This window comes from Pleurodeles waltl, chromosome 7 (genome assembly GCF_031143425.1).
Source record: "Pleurodeles waltl isolate 20211129_DDA chromosome 7, aPleWal1.hap1.20221129, whole genome shotgun sequence".
Lineage (NCBI taxonomy): Eukaryota > Metazoa > Chordata > Amphibia > Caudata > Salamandridae > Pleurodeles > Pleurodeles waltl.
The window spans coordinates 476,665,731-476,685,207 of NC_090446.1; the positions used below are offsets into that span (position 1 = coordinate 476,665,731).

The 19,477-nt window shown below is 43.7% G+C and overlaps 1 protein-coding gene across 6 annotated transcripts in view; it reads right to left on the minus strand.

Annotated features, from left to right (window-relative positions):
* TAOK2 (TAO kinase 2) overlaps positions 1-17,256 on the minus strand; it is an 873,025-nt gene extending 855,769 nt beyond the window's left edge. For 3 of the 6 annotated variants that reach the window (XM_069244095.1, XM_069244097.1, XM_069244096.1), the window contains exon 1: positions 16,776-17,073. The gene's annotated coding sequence lies outside the window, so the exon portion shown is untranslated. Of the gene's footprint in view, positions 1-16,640; positions 16,738-16,775 lie in introns of those variants that run through there. The other 3 variants (XM_069244102.1, XM_069244098.1, XM_069244099.1) reach the window with 3 other exon arrangements.
* Between the last annotated feature and the right edge of the window lie 2,221 nt (positions 17,257-19,477).

Genomic DNA, 19,477 nt, shown 5'->3' on the forward strand with positions numbered 1-19,477 from the left:
GTCTCCTCAGCACGACGAGCGAGGTCCCTCGAATCCAGCAACTCTGTCCAAGTGGCCCCCACAGTCCAGTGACTCTTCAGTCCAAGTTTGGTGGAGGTAAGTCCTTGCCTCACCTCGCTAGACTGCATTGCTGGGAACCGCGACTTTTGCAGCTACTCCGGCCCCTGTGCACTTCCGGCGGAAATCATTTGTGCACAGCCAAGCCTGGGTCCACGGCACTCTAACCTGCACTGCACGACTTTCTAAGTTGGTCTCCGGCGACGTGGGACTCCTTTGTGTAACTTCGGGTGAGCACCGTTTCACGCATCCTCGTAGTGCCTGTTGCTGGCACTTCTCCGGGTGCTACCTGCTGCTAAGAGGGCTCCTTGTCTTGCTCGACGTCCCCTCTACCTCCTGGTCCAATTTGCGACCTCCTGGTCCCTCCTGTGCCACAGCAGCATCCAAAAACGCTAACCGCACGATTTGCAGCTAGCATGGCTTGTTGGCGTTCTTTCGGCGGGAAAACACTTCTGCACGACTCTCCACGGCGAGAGGGATCCGTCCACCAAAGGGGAAGTCTCTAGCCCTTTTCGTTCCTGCAGAAACCTCAGCTTCTTCTGTCCAGTAGAAGCTTCTTTGCACCCACAGCTGGCATTTCCTGGGCATATGCCCATCTCCGACTTGCTTGTGACTTTTGGACTTGGTCCCCTTGTTCCACAGGTACCCTAGATAGGAAATCCATCGTTGTTGCATTGTTGGTTTGTGTCTTTCCTGCATTATTCCTCTAACACGACTTCTTTATCCTTAGGGGAACTTTAGTGCACTTTGCACTCACTTTTCAGGGTCTTGGGGAGGGTTATTTTTCTAACTCTCACTATTTTCTAATAGTCCCAGCGACCCTCTACAAGGTCACATAGGTTTGGGGTCCATTCGTGGTTCGCATTCCACTTTTGGAGTATATGGTTTGTGTTGCCCCTATCCCTATGTGTCCCCATTGCATCCTATTGTAACTATACATTGTTTGCACTGTTTTCTAAGACTATACTGCATATTTTTGCTATTGTGTATATATATCTTGTGTATATTTCCTATCCTCTCACTGAGGGTACACTCTAAGATACTTTGGCATATTGTCATAAAAATAAAGTACCTTTATTTTTAGTATAACTGTGTATTGTGTTTTCTTATGATATTGTGCATATGACACTAAGTGGTACTGTAGTAGCTTCACACGTCTCCTAGTTCAGCCTAAGCTGCTCTGCTAAGCTACCATTATCTATCAGCCTAAGCTGCTAGACACCCTATACACTAATAAGGGATAATTGGGCCTGGTGCAAGGTGCAAGTACCCCTAGGTACTCACTACAAGCCAGTCCAGCCTCCTACAGCTGGTAATGTAAGTTCCAAGAATTCGGCAGCCTTCCCTATTACACTGTGACAAGATTCTGCCTCCTCTGAATTCATACGGGGACAAAAGATCCCACTCAGGGGAATTATCTAGTCCACTTGCAGTGTCCAGACCCTGAAAATCCCCCATAGGCTCAGGAATCTCCCCTTCCTCCAACAGGTGTTGCTGATATTCCTGCTCCTACAAGAGCCTCAAGTCTCTCCTCCTTGACCTCAGTCTGGCCTCCTATCTCGGCGTTGACAGAGAATTACCAGACGTCGACGATGCCGGTTTCAAGGCAGATGGATACTCTGGCGGAGGAGATATACTGCATCCCGATCGGGATCCATCCAGCGCCGGCATCTACTCCATTGGCAACATCATCTGGGGTGACGTCATCTGTGCCGAACCAGCACCTTCCACTGGGTAGAAGGGTACAAACGGAGCTTGTTTGTACGGTGCCGGCGAACCCAAACAGAAAGCTAATTGACCCGTGGGACCAGCCGGTGCACCAGCAGGGGCCATAGCCTGGTTGAAAATGCTAAACATAGCATTAAGGAACGCCACTGGATCCGCTCCCGGAGTTGGGAAGGCAGGAAACCTCTGCTCAGCTTGAGGCGCTTGGGTTGGATCCGAAACTTGTGCCACCGGAAAGTGAATTGGAGGACTCAATGACCTCAATCAACGATGGTGCCGGAGAAGCCTATGGACTCCGAGGCTGAGGAGTGATCGTTGAACTGACCTCCCATGCCATACGGCGTCATCTCGGAGGGGACAGAGGCCAATCTCTGGAAGAACGGCATCCAGAATCGTGCCAGAGCCATTTCTTATGAGATCTCGAGGACTTATGTGATGAAGAGTCCCTCGCCTTTAGATCTTTGATTACCCTTGTGCCCCCTCTTAGCTTTTGCCAAGAAGAGCTTAACCTCTCTCTTTTTTAAGGCCTTTGGGTTAATCCGCTGGCAGGACATGCACCCCTCCACGTTGTGGTCCAAGCTTAGGCACCACGAGCAGTCCTCATAAGAATCTGTGACTGACATTCGACCCCGCACTCATGACAAGGCTTAAAACGAGATTTCTTTGGTGGAGACATTGTAACGAGTACAACAGGAACACTTTCGAAACAGCAGCTGTTCGAGAGCCAGGAAACAACCGTTAGCGTCGAAGGCGCAGAAAAAAGGGAACTCACGTCAGCATGCCGGCGAGAACTTCTTATTGCCACAATAACGTCAGACGAAGTCACGTGCAAATGTGACGTCCTCGTCGACGTGAAGAGCTGGAAAGTAAATTTCTTTCAAATGCTGGCACACTGCGAGAATTCGTAAGGTGAGGAATCCACAGGTAGCTGTATCCATCAGAAAAATGTGATCACATAAGACCAGTCACAAAGGAACTGCACTAGTTACACTGGGATACAGGAATAACATTTAGACGGACATGCTTTGCGTTCAAAATACTAAAACGATAACTAACTTATCTGTTGCTCCCTTCAAATCACTGGAAGAACAAAAAACTTTGCAGAAGGCCATTTTCCGACTCGAGACCCCCATCCAAAAAATACAAATAAAAAAAATAAATCACCACCAACACTGCTCTAGCAAAGTTATTGTCATACACTGGTCCTTCACTATGGAAAACCCTCTCTGACGATGTAGACTATAAATAGACTATCTGTCCTATAAGGAATAATAAATTTTTTTTTAAAAAATTCAAAATAATAATAACAAATAAAATAATCATAAAGCACCTAGTCAAAACTTACCGAAAAGCACAAATCTTTTTGATTTTTCGTTGATCTCTACCTAAACAGGAAGATCCGACACACATGCTGCTAATGTTCTTCTCCTCTTTCCATTGTTTCCCCCTCTCTATGAATGACCTAGCTCTCCCCCTCTTATTCTTTTTCTTATTGCTAAATGTACATGCTGGACATTGCTCCTTCTTGTCTTACTGCTCAGTGTAACTGCACCAACATCCTTTAGGGTTGAATAGTGTTATATAAGACATTCTATCTTAAGGTAGAGATATTAAAGTCACAGTAGCCACCATGTTCATGGAGTGTAAATGAGTCACATTTTAGCTATAACTGAACGGTTGTAAAATGCATTCTGTGAAACCAAAATGCTTCCCCAACTTGACCATTTCACTTAAAACGAAAAGCATTTGTAGGAGGAGAGGCTGGATGAATAACTTGCAATAACAGACACATACTCATTTCAACAACATTAATGTGATTACATCAATCAACTGCAGCCTTACACTTAAAGGGGGAGCACTTTGATTTTCAAATGTAAACATATGAGCAACCATATCCACTAAACCCCTGCCCCTTTGATTACCACTGCCACAAGCTCACTCCTAACCTCCTTAGCCCATATGCTCTTTCCTCCTATTTAAAAAATAAATAAATCCTATTTAAAAAAAAAAAAAAAAAACACACTGCAGATAATCCAAGCCTAGCACTCCCCATCCTCAGGCTTACCCAACCATCCTGAATTCTCCATTTTGCAACTCCAAAATCCAGGAATCTCCAACTCAAACAAATGGATCTGAAAAAATGTGACAGTGGGGATTCTGGACAACTCTCAAAAATTAAAAGGAGTTGGAAACATCCAACCAATACTAAATGAGCGAACTTAGGAAATAAGCTTGAACTACTAAGTGAAAATGTGTGTTGTTAACTTTGGAAGGGAGGAGTGAAGCAGCAGTTCCCCTAATACATTTTATGGAAACGCGAGGACCGAGTGAAGTTTGTATAGATGAATACATGATTTTATTGTAGTATGGCAGAGTAAAATCATTAATGTGAGCACTTTCTGTATAGATGGTACCCTACAGCTGATGAAAAATCACCAGTGCAGCAGTTTCAAAATATAACTTAAACAGTCTGGTTCAGTATGAACCAAGGAGAAAAAAAAAACACAAAAGTAAAATCTAGTTATTACAAATGAGTTGCAAAGTACCACGAAGACTACCACCACCAAAAAGCTAGTTGCTCAGTAGAAATAATACTTTTGGAGGCCCTGTGCACTGAGATAGCATCTCTCAGGATATCGCAATATCAACAACAGTCAAACAGAATATTGGCCACAGATCAAGCACCCAGGTTACAGTCACAAACATGTATTTTCAATGCAATGAGTATCACTTTTGCTTTAGTTAGAGCTACTAGCCTTGTAAATTCCTAACTGGACTTTTTTGCCACATAAATTGAAAATGAAAAAAAAAAGTTGACAGAAGCAAGTCAATTCAAAGCGACACCTCCGTCATTAGAGTGAGAGCTACAGTTATTGGCTCCCTGCATGAATGTCTATAAAAGGACTGCGGATGGGATTAAAGGCAAACGCAAACCAGAGGAGGGGACATCACACGCTGTCACAGGAGGAAGCGTGATGTAGTGTAATGGCCAACAAAAAAGTTCACTCAGTGAAATCGCCTGGAGGGAACTCAGCACACAAAAAAGGGATATTTCACAAAATGCACTAATAAAAATGAAGCTTTTAAAACAAGCACACCAATCAATGAATAGCAAGAGTGGGCATGGTTAAAAGCCCACAGAGAGATTGCAACCAGAGTGCTTACACGCTCAGCACTAACAAATAGTCTAACAATACCGTGCAGCTTAATGAAGTCATCAGACCAACTGTACCTACAGATGTCCCTCCCCCCCACACACACACACCAAACCTTCCCTAACCCGATAACAGTGGGGATAAAAGGTTTGCTGATGTACCTGATAAAGAAAAGCAGTGTATACTACAGCAAGGAGCGAAGATATTGGCAGCTGATGGGTCTGCAAGTGATGGCCCATAAGGGCAAAATACCGGAGCAGGTAAGTGCAATTACATCTTCATTCATCGCCCTCTGAGACAGATTTACTCCTTTCTCCAGAATTACTGGATAACTAGGGGATCAGACTTGAGTTTTTTTGGTTTGAAGACTAGGGCTACAACAGCTTCAAGCCAAGCCCTTGGTGAGAATTCAATACCGGTAGTGGGGAAAATGGCAAACCACTCATAAGTGCAGTTGGAGCAGGAAGCGCACAGAGAAGCAGCAGGAAGGAATAATTCAAACGTCACCACTCCCCCATCATCAAATCCAAAATATATCATGGGGTGAATACATACAAGATCACTTGGAATGTGAGAGGATTGTACAATTTGCAGATATGGATAGATTTTGCATACCTTCGGGAAATGCATCTAAAAAAACTGAGGGATTAAGACTGCATAAGTGATGGAAGGAGACCTCCAGTGAATTAGGCCCAGGGGGTCTTATTTGTCCAGCTTAATGGACCCAGAATATGGGTACATGACAGCGGAGGGCAAGGTAGAGGGCAGACAAATAGCAATGGCATGTACATATGCACTGACATCAGTTTGGTGCAGCTAGAAGTGCTGAAAACACACTTGTCCTAACTTGGCCATACACCTACAGAATGGACAGGAGATTTCTTTTTAGGCAGTGTCTTACTAGATAGGTTGAAGCTGCAGTTATAGGTGGGTTTACCAAATTGGACCTAAAACTGGAAACTATCAGACTCAAGGCTGCAAACCAGTTGAATCCATGTGCTACTCCCAAATACATAACTTGCATTCCATACTAAACATGGTTCTTCATGCAGAACAAATGAATGAGTATATAACACACCAAGAACACAACCTGGTATTGATACACTGCACATGGAGTAACCAAATCTCAAGAATACCAACATGATATCTGTAGGGTCTCACAGCAACCACACTCAAAAGCAACAAAGTAGACCTTTGGTGAACATACCATACCAGCCCCAATAATAAACAATAACCCTCAATAGAATAGTCAATACAATGCACAAATGTCCAACACAACTCAGGCATGAAGTAGTCTGACTGCACCATGTCATAGCAGCACTCTTCCCTTCATTAAACAAATCACTTATCAATGGGAAAGCATTAAAGCGAATACTCACCTAAAAGACGACAGCTAGTCAGGTTTAAAGGGATACTGTAGAACCTAACAAGACAATATACTCTCAATTACCTCTCGCGCATACCTCAAGTTGTGAAAGGGACGTATCATTTCCTGACGCCACGTCTCAAACTGGTAAGGACCACCAACTAAATAATAATCACTATAACAAACATCACCCAACATACACACAAAGCTAATATTAACAACACCTATACTACTGATTGGCTATCTCTATTAGAAAACAAACTTTGATTTATGACAGAATCCTCAAAATAAGTGTGGGAAGATGCCAGACAGTGCTGATACTAATATACTACTAAGATACATTCTAATGGTAATACTGTAAAAAATCTTAGTAACATAGCAAATAAAATATACTACCTCACCAAATTACCCGTTAATTACTGCACACTTCTCAGCCCATGAAATCCTCCACACAAGTTCAAGCTTCTTTACTGCTGACCCACCTCCCAAAGCTGTTTCAGAACATTTGTTCTACAACACGCGGCCTTCTGTGCACTACACTATACACTGTCAAACCAAAAAATGGGAACACTCCTACAAAATGCTGCAAATAGCAATTTGTCTACGTAATGACTAAAACACTTTTTTATCCGCTTATTCATTAACACATGCACGCCTCAAATAGTTTGGCGTTTCAGAGTCATGACTGGGACAGATGTCCAATATGTAAATGCAATAACAACAACAACATGGTCATAACCATTCCATGACAGAAATAAGGACAATAAGAAGTTCTGAAAGACCACAAAGAGATGCAAGCATTAACAACAATTTCACCTACCTTCCGCTATTATAAAAAAAGCCCCCTGAGGACAAAACTGTTCCCACTAACTTGAGAGTATGGCTTCCTTTAGGTTCTGGGCATGCAGTCCACAGCGGTTGACCGCAGGACAACTATGCACATAGTCATAGAGATGTTTGGTGTTGAAAAGTTAAACACTTGGGGGAAAAAAAAAGAAATTACACGCAATGTAGTACAGTCATTTGGCTAAAAGGGCTTTAGCACCCCTCACCCCGTCCCATCCCCTACCCCCAATCAGCCTCTGTGGGCTGGGCAGCCAGGCTGTAGGTCAGCCTCACGGTGAAGTTTTCCATTAAAGCTTGACCGAACTACATTTATTTTGCCATTGCTTCGTGTGCCTCCTGCACCCCATTCTTCATCTGGTCAGTCTCCTTGCATGGTAATCACATGCAAGGGAGATGAAGGACAAATACACAGCACAGGTGCCCAAGACGCTCTGTGGCCAACCAAAAACAGCAACTTCAACATCACATCTGATTAAAAACGGTAATACAATGATAACACAAACAAATGGAGAACAAGCCTGCCCTTGAAAGTAAATAATGATTATGACATTAGAATAGAAATGTGGATAGAAGTTTTTCCTGTAAATGATGGCATATTTAGGACTAAAAAGGCTAATATCTGCCACACCAACGGTTGCATATTATATATATATATATATATATATATATATATATATATATATATATATATATATATATAATAATAATGATGAGGTAACTAAAGGTTATAACACAGAGACCAACATTTGGGTATGATAGCGGAGTGGAATAATATATGCATTCCATGGATCTGTATTTAATGCCATGGTCACAAGTTTGAGTCCTTACTGAACCACTAAGCCTTTTGTCATTTGGAGGTTAATAAAATGAATACCATTGACTTGTTAAACAATTAATATCTATATTTTGTCAGTAGTACCAACAGAAGTACTCAAGGGTGAACGTGCACCACTCAAAATATACCCGCTATGTCGATGATAACGTGAAGGGAAAAAAATAAAATAAAAATTAACTCATGTACAGATCAACTTCCTCCGCAAATTGCCAGATCTCCAGGGCTTTTATTTATTTCATTAATATAGTGGTGGCGTGGACCATGATGGCCCAGTCAAATGCCTCCACTCCCAAAAAAAATGGGCACAGTCTTTCTGACCCCATTGGGGAGGGGGGGGGGACTGGGGCACTAGCCCATGATCTGCCCCTGAGGGTGAAGGAAGCCCACTGGGACACAAGGGAATTTTTAATTCAGTTAGTGCAGGGGTGGGGGCATCTATGGTGGCCCTGTCATTGCCCCCATCCTGAAAGAAAGAAGAAAAAAAAAAAAAAAAAAAAAAGGCACAGTCTATCTGCCCCCTAGTGGGCAGATGGTGGCAATAGCCCAATAGCCAACAATCTTCCCCCATCGGGGAGCAGAAAGCACACTAGGGAATATGTTTTTTTTTTATTAGTGAAGGGGTGGGGGCAGGCATGATGGCCTTGTCAATGCCCCCATCCGCTCAAAAATGGACAGTCTTCCAAATGGGGGAAAGAGCCCCTAATCTGCCCCTCCCCCACCTTTAGAAACCCCACTAGGCACCAGAGATTTGTTCCCCAGATTTTGGGGTGGGGAAGCTGCCCAAAATGAGCTAGCCAATGTGCCCATCCACCCCAAACATGTAAAGTCTTTCTGCCCCCCTCCCCCCCCAAAGGGACTGATGTGGATTATCATCCCTCTAGACACCAGGGAATTAAAAAATAATAGAGGGGTGGGGGCTGCCCACTACCATGGGCAGGGCTATGCCCCCCACCCTAATTGAAGGGGGTAACAGTCTTTCAGCACCACCTGCGGACTAAACCATCTTATCCCAATGGCCAGCAATAGGACATCTGACTCTTTTGGGTTTTGATTTCACATATGGACCAAGAGCTTGGCTAACTCCCAATAACGTCCCACTTACGATAGTGAACGGCTGCACTTTTGGACTTGGGTATGCTGCCACCTGGAAAAAACCTACCAGACACTAATGAAAACTAAACATGTCCTAAATGTCTATGATGGAATTTTTCAGAATCCGCAGGAATCCACAAAGTTCATACATTCCTGCATTCTGTACCGATAGAAATTCTGCCCCACTTGTGTGGGGGACAATGTAGAGTCAGCCTAAGCATGTATGAAAAAAACTGCCCTCTTAAAACTGCTTTGGTTCTCCCTCAATTTCTACAAGTTTTTGGCCTTTTCCTGTCACACTCACTTGGCCCCCCTACACAACTGAGGTATCATTTTTAATCAAGAGACCAGTGGGGGGAATGCTGGGTGGTAGGAAATTTATGCCGGTGCAGTGATCCCACCCAAAATTGTGATTTATTTTATTTTTTAAGGTAAGTTTGAGGTATGCAGGGGATTCTGGGTAAAAACTGTGGGGGATCCACGCAAGCCACACCTCCCTGGACTCTATTGGGTGTGTACTTCTCAGAAAGGTCTGCGTTTAGTGGGTTTCCATAGATGGCTGCCAAGCATGCAACCAAAAACGCAGGGCCCCCCCCCTCGCAAAAACAGGTCATTATGTGATAATTTTGATGTTGCCACAATAGGTTTTGGGCCCTTCCCTGTCTCGAGCACCAGGCCTATCCACACAAGTGAGGTATCAATTTTATAGGGATACTTGGGAGAATGGTGGGTGGGAGGAAGTTTGTGGCTCTCCTCAGATTCCAGAACTTTCCATTATAGAAAAGTGAGAAAAACATGTTTTTTTTAGACACATCTTGATGTTTTCAAGGGATACTGATTAACAGTGATCCGGTGAGGTGAAAGAGACACACAAGTAACCCCATCCTGGATTCCCCGGAGTGTCTAGTTTTAAAAAATGTACAGGTTTGCTAGGTTTCTCTGGGTGCCGGCTGAGCAAGGTCCTGAAAATCCACAGCTAGGCACAGTGCCAAAAAAGGGTCTGTTTCTGATGGAAAAATGTGATGGCCCCCTGTTGCGTTTTCGGCCGTTTCGTGTCGCGGGCATTAGGCCTACCCATACAAGCGAGGTACCATTTTTAATCTGGAGACTTATTGGAACACAAGATAGTAAAACCAGTGTTATTACCAATTGTCTTTCTCTGTAATTGCGCCTTCCAAATGTAAGACAGTGTGCAAGAGAGAAGTCATTTTGAGAAAAGCCCTTTAATTCACATGCTAGTATGGGTACCCTCAAATTCAGAGATGTGCAAATAACCACTGCTTCTAAACTCCATATCGCAAATACATAGGCTTCTAGATACCTATGTTTTCACTCTTGATATTTTACCAAAGGAATTGCTGTAAACCCAGTAAACAATGATAAAACATAGCAAGGTGCAGCTCAGTTATTGGCTCTGGGTATGGTGGGTTCTTGGAGAACCTACAAGCCCTAAATATCCCTGCAACCAGAAGGTCCAGCAGACGTAACAGTATTTTGTTTTCGAAAATCTGCCATAGTTAGATAAAGTTACAGATGAAAACGTAGACACAAATGGCTATTTTTTCAACTCAATTTCAGTATTTTTTTTTCCCCACTGTTACTCTCTATAGGAAAACCTTGAAGGATTCTAGACATATGACCTCTTGCTGAATTTAGAGTTTTGTCTATTTTTCAGAAATCTATAGCTTTCTGGGATCCACCACTGGTTTCCCAACCATTTCTGCCACTACCTGGAAGGAGGCTCAAAGTACTAAAACAGGAAAAATTGGGCTATGTCCCAGTAAAATGCCAAAACTGTGTTGACAATTTTGGTTTTCTGATTATAGTCTGCCTGTTCCTGAAAGCTGGCAAGATTGTGATTTTAGCACCGCAAACCCTTCATTGATGTCATGTGAAGGGAAAAAAACAGATACTTTCTTTACCATTACTTGGTGGTCCCCTCCAGAGAATCCACAAACCCTGGAGGCCAATCTCCAGGATGTTAGAAAGAAAGTTTGGGTGTACTTATCTGTTGGAGGGGGGGGGGTCGTTTTTTAAGCAAAAGCTGGTATTTAATTGCACGCACAATGGTGTCTATTCTTACCCTCTTCATTACAACCCTATGCTTATGCGCAGCAGCACTAGCCATACCTTTTATTTCATTGTATATTTCTAAATTCACACACCTCACTCAACATGTCCACTGTAGGCCAAACTCCAAAAACAATTTTGACACTAACACAACCTACAAGTTTTGTGCAAAAGCAAACATTACCGAGAGCATGGAAAATGGCCTGCTCCACCGTTGTTTAAATAGGAATGGGTTGATTAATTTCTGAAAGACCTGATTATTTTTGATTTATCTGAAGAACTGACTTTCATTCCAAAACGTAGGGCCCCCAATGGTGAATGACCAGTCCCCACAGCAAGGTTTACTTACTCGGGAACCAGAGGAAGAGAATGATCCAAGATGGGTTTTTCTGTAGCAGATTTTATAAGTAAGGCAGAGAGTCTTAAACCTGATTCTTTGGTTCAAGGACAGTCAGTGAAGCCTACACCTTAAAACTGTCACATAATTTTTATTCAGTGTACAGACCAGTCTTACCTCACAAATCTGTATATTCTGGGGCCTAGTAGTTTGAATTGCTGGGAGGCCTGAATTCAGGGAATTAAAGAGGCCGACTTAGCTATACTGCAAGAGCATAACTGTAGCACAAGAAACACTTGGAAGGAACTGTAGAATTTTCCTATATGCCTTCGGCAACCCAAAGCAGGTGTTAGCAGAAGAGAAAATAAGAGAGGTGAAGGGCAGATTTTCATGAAAATCATACTATGATCTGACCCTTGTCACAGGGATTGGTGGGTCGCCCATGGAAAAAGGCAGTAAACAGTTGCTCTGGGAAAATGTCTCTACTGAGAAGCAAGTGCTTTGGCTGGTCAGCGTTAAGGTTTAGAAGTTGTGATCCATCATTGCTGGACAGTGTTCAAACAATCATTCATGTTGGCTCAAAGATCTGGTGCTTTTTTGTTTCACCTGAACCATGATCTATGTGTCATCCATATATGAAAATGCTTGGACTCCAAATGAGTAGCTAAGATGAAACAGGGGCTACATGCAGACATTAATTTGTATCAGGGAAAAGGAAGAGCCTTGCAGCACACCTCAGTTAATCATGTCACATAGCAACCAAAAGGTAGCCAACCATAACAATTGAGAGCCCCATCAGTAAGGGTATAAACCAATTACAAATCATACTTTCAAAGCAAGATTTCAAAGAGTTTCCCACACCTCCAATATCACCGCCTTCCTCCCCCCCCCACACATAAGACCTTTGCAACAGGTTCTTGAATTTCTTCAGCAACAAAACCACCTCCATACACAGCAATATCGACCCTCAACCAGACCACAGCACTTTTGCATCTCAACTTCCCATCAGGGTTCATGAACAAACCCTGACCTTGCGGCCTGTCATCACCACAACTGACGTAGCTGGTAATATAAAACTTTCTGCTTAGGGGCTCCTTTTGACCGCTGCCCCACCACACCTTCACGAAAGGACTTGTACTGATCAGTGAAGCACTAACACCCATCCTCAAATCCTCCATTGACTGAGTCATAATCCCAGACACCTGGAAACATGCCATCATCATGCCCCTGATTAAGAAACCATCCACCGACCTAGTCACACTTTCCAACTACAGCCCATTCTCCCTCTTACCATACACAGCAAAGGCCTTAGAAAAAACTAATCAATCAACACCTCACCGACCACCTCAGCAGACCAGCGCCTCAATGCCAGGCAGTCTGGATTCAGGCCAAAACTCAGTAAAGAAACATCACTAATCGCTGGCACGTCATCTGGATGAACCCTGACAGAAAAGATACAGCATCCCCCATTCTCCTAGACCTCTCTGTAGCATGTAACGGTCTCATATACCATCCTCCCAAGGTGCCCGAACGTGACTAACAACCAAGGACCCACTCTCATCTGGATCCACTCCTTAACTGATAGAACACACGCTGTCAGCGAGAACGTGCAAAGCCATCTGCAGAGTGGCTCAAGGTCCATCGCTCAGCCCCACCCTCTTCAACGCACAGATGATCCATCTGGCCAGTCATCAACACATACAACAAAATGCTTCCTTACCCTACTAATACTAACCCTCATAGTGAAGACCCCCAGCATAAGAAAAGTGTTCACCACTTGCATGACTGAAGTCTCTAACTGGATGTAAGCCAACTGGTCGAACTGTCTTAAGCTCAAAACCAACAAGACAGAAGTAGCGATCTTTAGCAAAAACACTTCCCCATGGGACTCCTATTGGTGGTTGGCCAAACTCGGACCTACTCCTAGAACCACATCACGAACTTTGGAATAATAAACAGCAAATTGAACAAGTCAGTACCATCACTGCATCCTGCTTCACACCCAGAAGATGCTAAGGGAGATTTTCAAATGACTCCCAAGCAACACTAGAAAAACTGTCACTTACACCCTGGTCACCAACAAGTCAGACTATGGTAACACCCCTCTACACCGGGATCACCAAGCAATGCACTAGAAGATTATAAACCATCCACAGCTTGGCAGCCAAACTCATCCTCAACCTCCCAAACAGAAACCACATCAAACCACACCTCAGGCGACTACAGTGGCTCCTGATACACAAATGTGCTTAAATCAAAATCCTCACACAGACATTCAAAGCATTACTCAACTCAGGCCCCACCCACCTGAACAATTCCATCTCCTTCCACCAACCACCCAGACAACTCTGCTGCACAGGACTCCTGCTGGCACACATCCCACACACACAGAATCAGATCCGTTGGGAGTGTTCTTTTACATTGCTCAAAAAGCATGGAATGACCTCCAACTTCACATCAGACTCATCCTCTTCTTGAATTCCACAAGAAGCTGAAGACCTGTGTTTTTTAATTAACCAAACTAACATACATAGGGTTAGGCACAAACACACGCTCAGCATCTGTGTACAAATACACATATACTTCATTTTGCAAGTCGTCTCAACAGCACCTTTTGATGGTCCATACCAAAGTGAGTAGAGACATCAAGAAGCATCATTCTAACTGCATCATCTGGATTAATATAGCATTGATGCAATCTGTCATAAAGATAAGAACCACCTGTGCCCCTCTGTTCTCAAAGCCCATCTACTAGTTATCCAACAGGCTGCCTTCTTCCAGAACCATGCAGTTGTTTAACTCCTAGCTTACCAAACCTTTTCCTAAGCCTGGTAGAAACGTTATCAGGATATATATAAATATACACACACACATATATATATTGCTCGGTTCAGAGAGCCCATGGGGACGCGATTTAGATGCTGAACTATATGTTCATCTGTGATATCCCTCTTTATGAAGGTGATCCGTGATATGTATAGAAATAATGATCACTTAGGATTCGGCTATGCATTTACCTTTTTATACATTATTCTTCATCATGATTTTCAATTAGAATTGGTCTTTATAAGTCTTTAAAGATATATTTTTATGCTGATGATCTTCTGAAATTTGGTGTCTTGTATACAAGGGTGCTGGAAATACAATAGCCAGACATATATTTGAATAATTCTGTCTTTTGCACACACACTGTTTTATGACAAGATATGTTCAAATATGGTTGCACTTTTGCACTAGGCACTTTATTAGAATTGGCGGGTTTTTTTACATCTATTTTACTACATCTTTATACACATTAGGTCGATTGTACCTGTTATTTAAGTGATAGAAACTATTAGTGGACTGCATTTATAGTGATGGGCACACTGGTGTCGTCAATCTTTTTGATCGTTTTTATATTTGATACATACCAATTATGTTTGGAATTTTTTCATTTTTGTATTTTATATTTATGGACTTAGTTTGTCTACTCCATTGAGTCTTTGTCAACATGTGCTATATATTTTAGCTATTTTTAATTGAATATAAAATAGATTTCTGTGCTATGGTTAGGGCTTAATAATTGAAATATTATATTTGTACTTATATAAGTAATCTGGCCACTTTGCACTTTACTATTCAATGTTCAATTCATTCAAGAATAATTTTTGGCAACTAATGGCACTAACGTAACCAGTCCGATGGTGTTTTCCTTAATGGTTGTATATAGAGGCTTTTATGTTTAAAGATGGCCACCGTTTAGTCACGTATAGTGTGCCACCAAAACAAATGAGGGGTTACTTCTATATTTATGGGTGTGTTTAAGATGTCTGCCAATGTCCAGTGGAAGGCGTTAGCCGAAACGCGTAGACATTTGGTTGGGACAGCGTTATCTTAATCATTATTGAGAAAAATAAAAAAGCGGATGAATGATATCTTTGGAATCTTGTTTCTCTCAGCTTGACGTCAGATCCTTATGTGACTTTGTGCAGCCGTTCGGTGAGCAGCTTTTCACAGTTCATGGATTATATATATATATATATTTTTTTTTTTTATGCCAGATGCATCCAAATTTAATTTTTTGTCAGTAGTGTGGTGAATGCATCCAACTTGTATGAGGCCTGACCCATACCAAGAAGATGTAAATTAAGAGTTTAAATAGTTCAGTGATCTTCTTTGCCAGTGCAGAAGCTTGAGGTTGAAGCACAGCAGGGCTAATGGAGGGGGGGGGGGGGGTCCATCTGAGGAACCCCACTTATCAGAAGATAAGAGTGGGACACATTCATCTGCTAGCAACCTGAAAGTAGACCAACCTAAAGGAGTGTCCTCTTTTGCATTTAAGGTTTCTTGAGGTCCTAAGCATGTCAAAATCAAGATTATTTGAGGTTAACTGGAACTTTGGGTTACCCACGTATTACCAGGATGTACACTTTCTGCCTTCCATGGGTTTGAGAGCCTGGTCATTAAGCAGCTTGTCCCCGAGACGAACACAGGTATATTTTGTACTAACATCGTATCCTTCGAATACTGTAAATGTATTGAGCGATGATAAATGGTATATAAATATAAATTAACTTAAGAAATATGCCTAAACGACACCGCTGTCCTCTACTTTCCAAAAACATCTGGGAGGCGGGTAGATGTTATCCCAAATATCTGGAAAAGATGTTGGAAGCCCTATTCAGCTACCCTCTATGTGTTTATAAAGCATAATTTGTAAGTGAGTGTCCCAAAATCTGAAGCACAAAATTCTGCATTGAATTGAGCATTAAAAAAAAAAAAAAAAAAAACATTTAACACTGGAAAGAGCCCTAAGAGTAAATGTGACGACGACGACTTTGCACCCAACCCCTCAAACTATTAGAACTCCCTCCCCCAAAGGCGTGTCAAGTTGCGTCCTTGTTAGTAGCATAGGAAAAACAAAATCGACAAAGACTGGTAGTTGAACATTGGCATTTCGGGTGCATATTTCCTATATACCGTGGAAATGTCCAGCGTTGGTATGTTGGTGGAACACGATACAGTTACCCACACAAGAGTAAATTCGTAAAGCGTACAATTAAGAGCCCCTACACATAAGATACTTAAAAAAGTATGACAAAAATTGCCTTTTTACAAAGACTGACACTTGAGTGGTCAATACTTAAGAGTGCATTAACAAAGGAATATTAAACAGACCTAGAAGGTAAGAACTGCACTCTAGTGACTGCATGCATAATAGAGCAGTGCCAGGGGAGGCTGTGCATGAGAAATGCTCCCTCAATCCTCCGAGATTGGTACATGGGAGGGTGATGCCTTGCAAGTCTCACTCACCGCCCTTGGTGGGGCTCCGCGCAGCGCCGGGGAACAGAGGTGGGCTGCAGCCGTGCGAACTGGTTGGAGAGCCGCGGGGGCTGGCTTGAGCCGTATACATACAAGTGGAAATGTGCTGCCGCGGCATAGGGTGGTGCCTGGGCCCGGGCGCGGAGCCGCGGTACTCGGAAGGCAGGAGTAGAGGGGGGGCCCAGGCAGGAGATGACGCGTTCGTGACGCAAGTAGATTCCGGATGGCTCAGGTCAGAGGATGGAGCCACCGAAGCTGCTTCGGGGTGGAGTCTAGTCAGATTATGTTGGTTTAGGGAAGGGAGTACTCACGAACATTGATGCAGTACTGATGTATCACAAGGTCCTTCAACTTCAGGGTTAGGAAGCCCACTGTTTGAGAGCGAGTGGAACAGGAAAAGTAATCGATTAAAAGTCAGGGAGTTCCGTCACCAAAGGGAGGCGTGCCAGGCAGCAGAGAATCTTTGACAGGAGCTCATGCGTCCTCGGAGCCCGCCTCAGCCAATGAATAACGGGATAAGGTTTCGCTGAGCCAATTCTAAACAACGGTACGGTATCCAAGAAGCCATATCCAGTAAACGTGATACAACTTCCTGAGCCAATCGGTCAGCAAATGGTTTACAACCAATCCACTGTCACTTCACTTTCCAAGCACTAATAGCATTTGTTTCTTCCTACCCTATAGGCTGTGAATTCTTGCCTCCCCGGTTACCTGTTAGAAGTGAAATTAGGACAGAAGACCTCTATGAATGACAAAGGACTAGTTTCTTTTAACGGGTCACCTAGGCAGGGGGATTGTGTTCACCATTTATGTGTCAGTCATTGGGGCTAATACTTGAGACAGGACCGGAGGCTCAGATTATGCTTCTCTTTCTTTACTACTCAAATTTATAGCAGCCAATCAAAAACACAGAAAAAACTTGAAACTACATTTCCCATCATGCCTTAGCCATGTCCACCAATTATATATCTCTAGACCTATTAGAGTCCATAATGTCAGCCAGAACTCCTTTTTCTTTGCTGCTTGTCAGAAAGATAAGTACTCTCACTTTCGTTTGGTTTCTCCCTTGTGGTTGCCAATACATCCATATGTCATTCCTGTAGTGGGGATCTTGGGCTGAGTTGCTTGAGCGTCACAAGGTGTTGCCGCGGTGACCTTGGTATTTAATTTTGTGTCTATTTGTCAGTCTTCGCCGACGGGCAGAATCGCTATGTCCGATTGACGCGTCCTCACCAGCCGGCCTTGCAGGTAGGTTCCTTTGTTTTCTTGGGGGTCCCCAGCCCTTAGGGACTTTCTGCCCAGTGGTGTTGGTGCTTAAGCACTTGCCCGGTGCCTTATTCTTGTGCGGCCCGGCGTGGAGAGCGGAGACGGTGCACGTAGCCCAATTAGATGTTTTGGTAGGTTTGGGCTATGCGCATTCCTTTGTCAGTTTCTCCTCCCGGCTGTTGACAGGACATCGGAATCGCGCGTTTTTCTCATTCCTGACGTGCCTGTCATCAGAGTAGACACCGAGCTCTGACTGGAAGAACAGAGCAAGCCCTTCATTTGAGCGGTGTGCACGCTTGCTTTATCATATACCTGACGTTTATAGAGGCTCTCTCTGACGTCCTCAGAATCCATTAAGGGGGCTGCAATAATTTTTCTACAGCTTTGGCTGAGGAGTCCCTGTTTAAGGGTATTTTTCTCTTTGCACCTGGGGTGGCTCCCCTCTTTTATTCCAGTTGTCCAACTGGGTTTACACTCATAGCTGTTTGATCAGCATACTATACTCACAATGATCGAGTGGATGCCCTTTGAGGAGGAGGAGTTTAGGCAAGGTTATGAGGAGGCCCTCGGTCCTCAGTTGGGCTAAGGTCTGTCTGAGGTTATCAATGCCTCAGTACAGCAGTCTCTCAGCAGGGCATTGGCGGTCTCGCTACTGCAGAAAATCAATAAGGCTGTGTTGGCAGCCTTGAAGCCTCTCACGCAGCAATTCAAGTGTTTTGTCAAAAAACAGGGGTTGGTTCCCTTACCAGACGACAAGCTGACGGAAGAGGGTCCTTCAGTTGTGGCTAAGCTAAAACCTCAAGCCCCCTCGTGGCCTCATGACGGAGCCATGTCAGCCCTGACTCACTCTTCTGCATAGGATCATGTGTATTGTTCCCTTCCTTCTACTTCTAAAGAGTTCCCTCTGGAAGTTGAAATTTCATCTGTCTCGGACTCAGACACTTCCGACTCTTCTCGCTCCAGCGGCTCCTTGCGTAAGCTCAAGAGGGCAAGGAAGTCGGGTTCTTCCCAGACAAAGGAGAGGTCCAGGTCTCCTCCCAATCCGTTTCAGTATAATCCTGAGGATATAGTACATCCTCGGTCGGCGGATTGGGCCCCAGCGCAAGCCATGGCGGATTATTTGCATGATAAGTTACGGAAGAGTTTTGACAAGGAGGTACGTAATAGATTACGCGCTGAGTGTCATAGGCCCGAAATTCCTAACAAAGTAGCAGAGATGCCGGAGATTGACCCTAGTATGCTCACCTTCTTCAAGAAGTTCATCAAGGGCCCCAAAAAAGGCATTGATAGAGCCTGGCGCTCATGCCAAGACAAACTATTGGACCTTTTGGGCCCTATGGCTAAGATTTTGGAAATGGCGTGAAGGGCTAAGAAAAATGGTGATCCAATTGATCCGCATGTCCTGGCTGTCCTGACGCAGAGGGCGA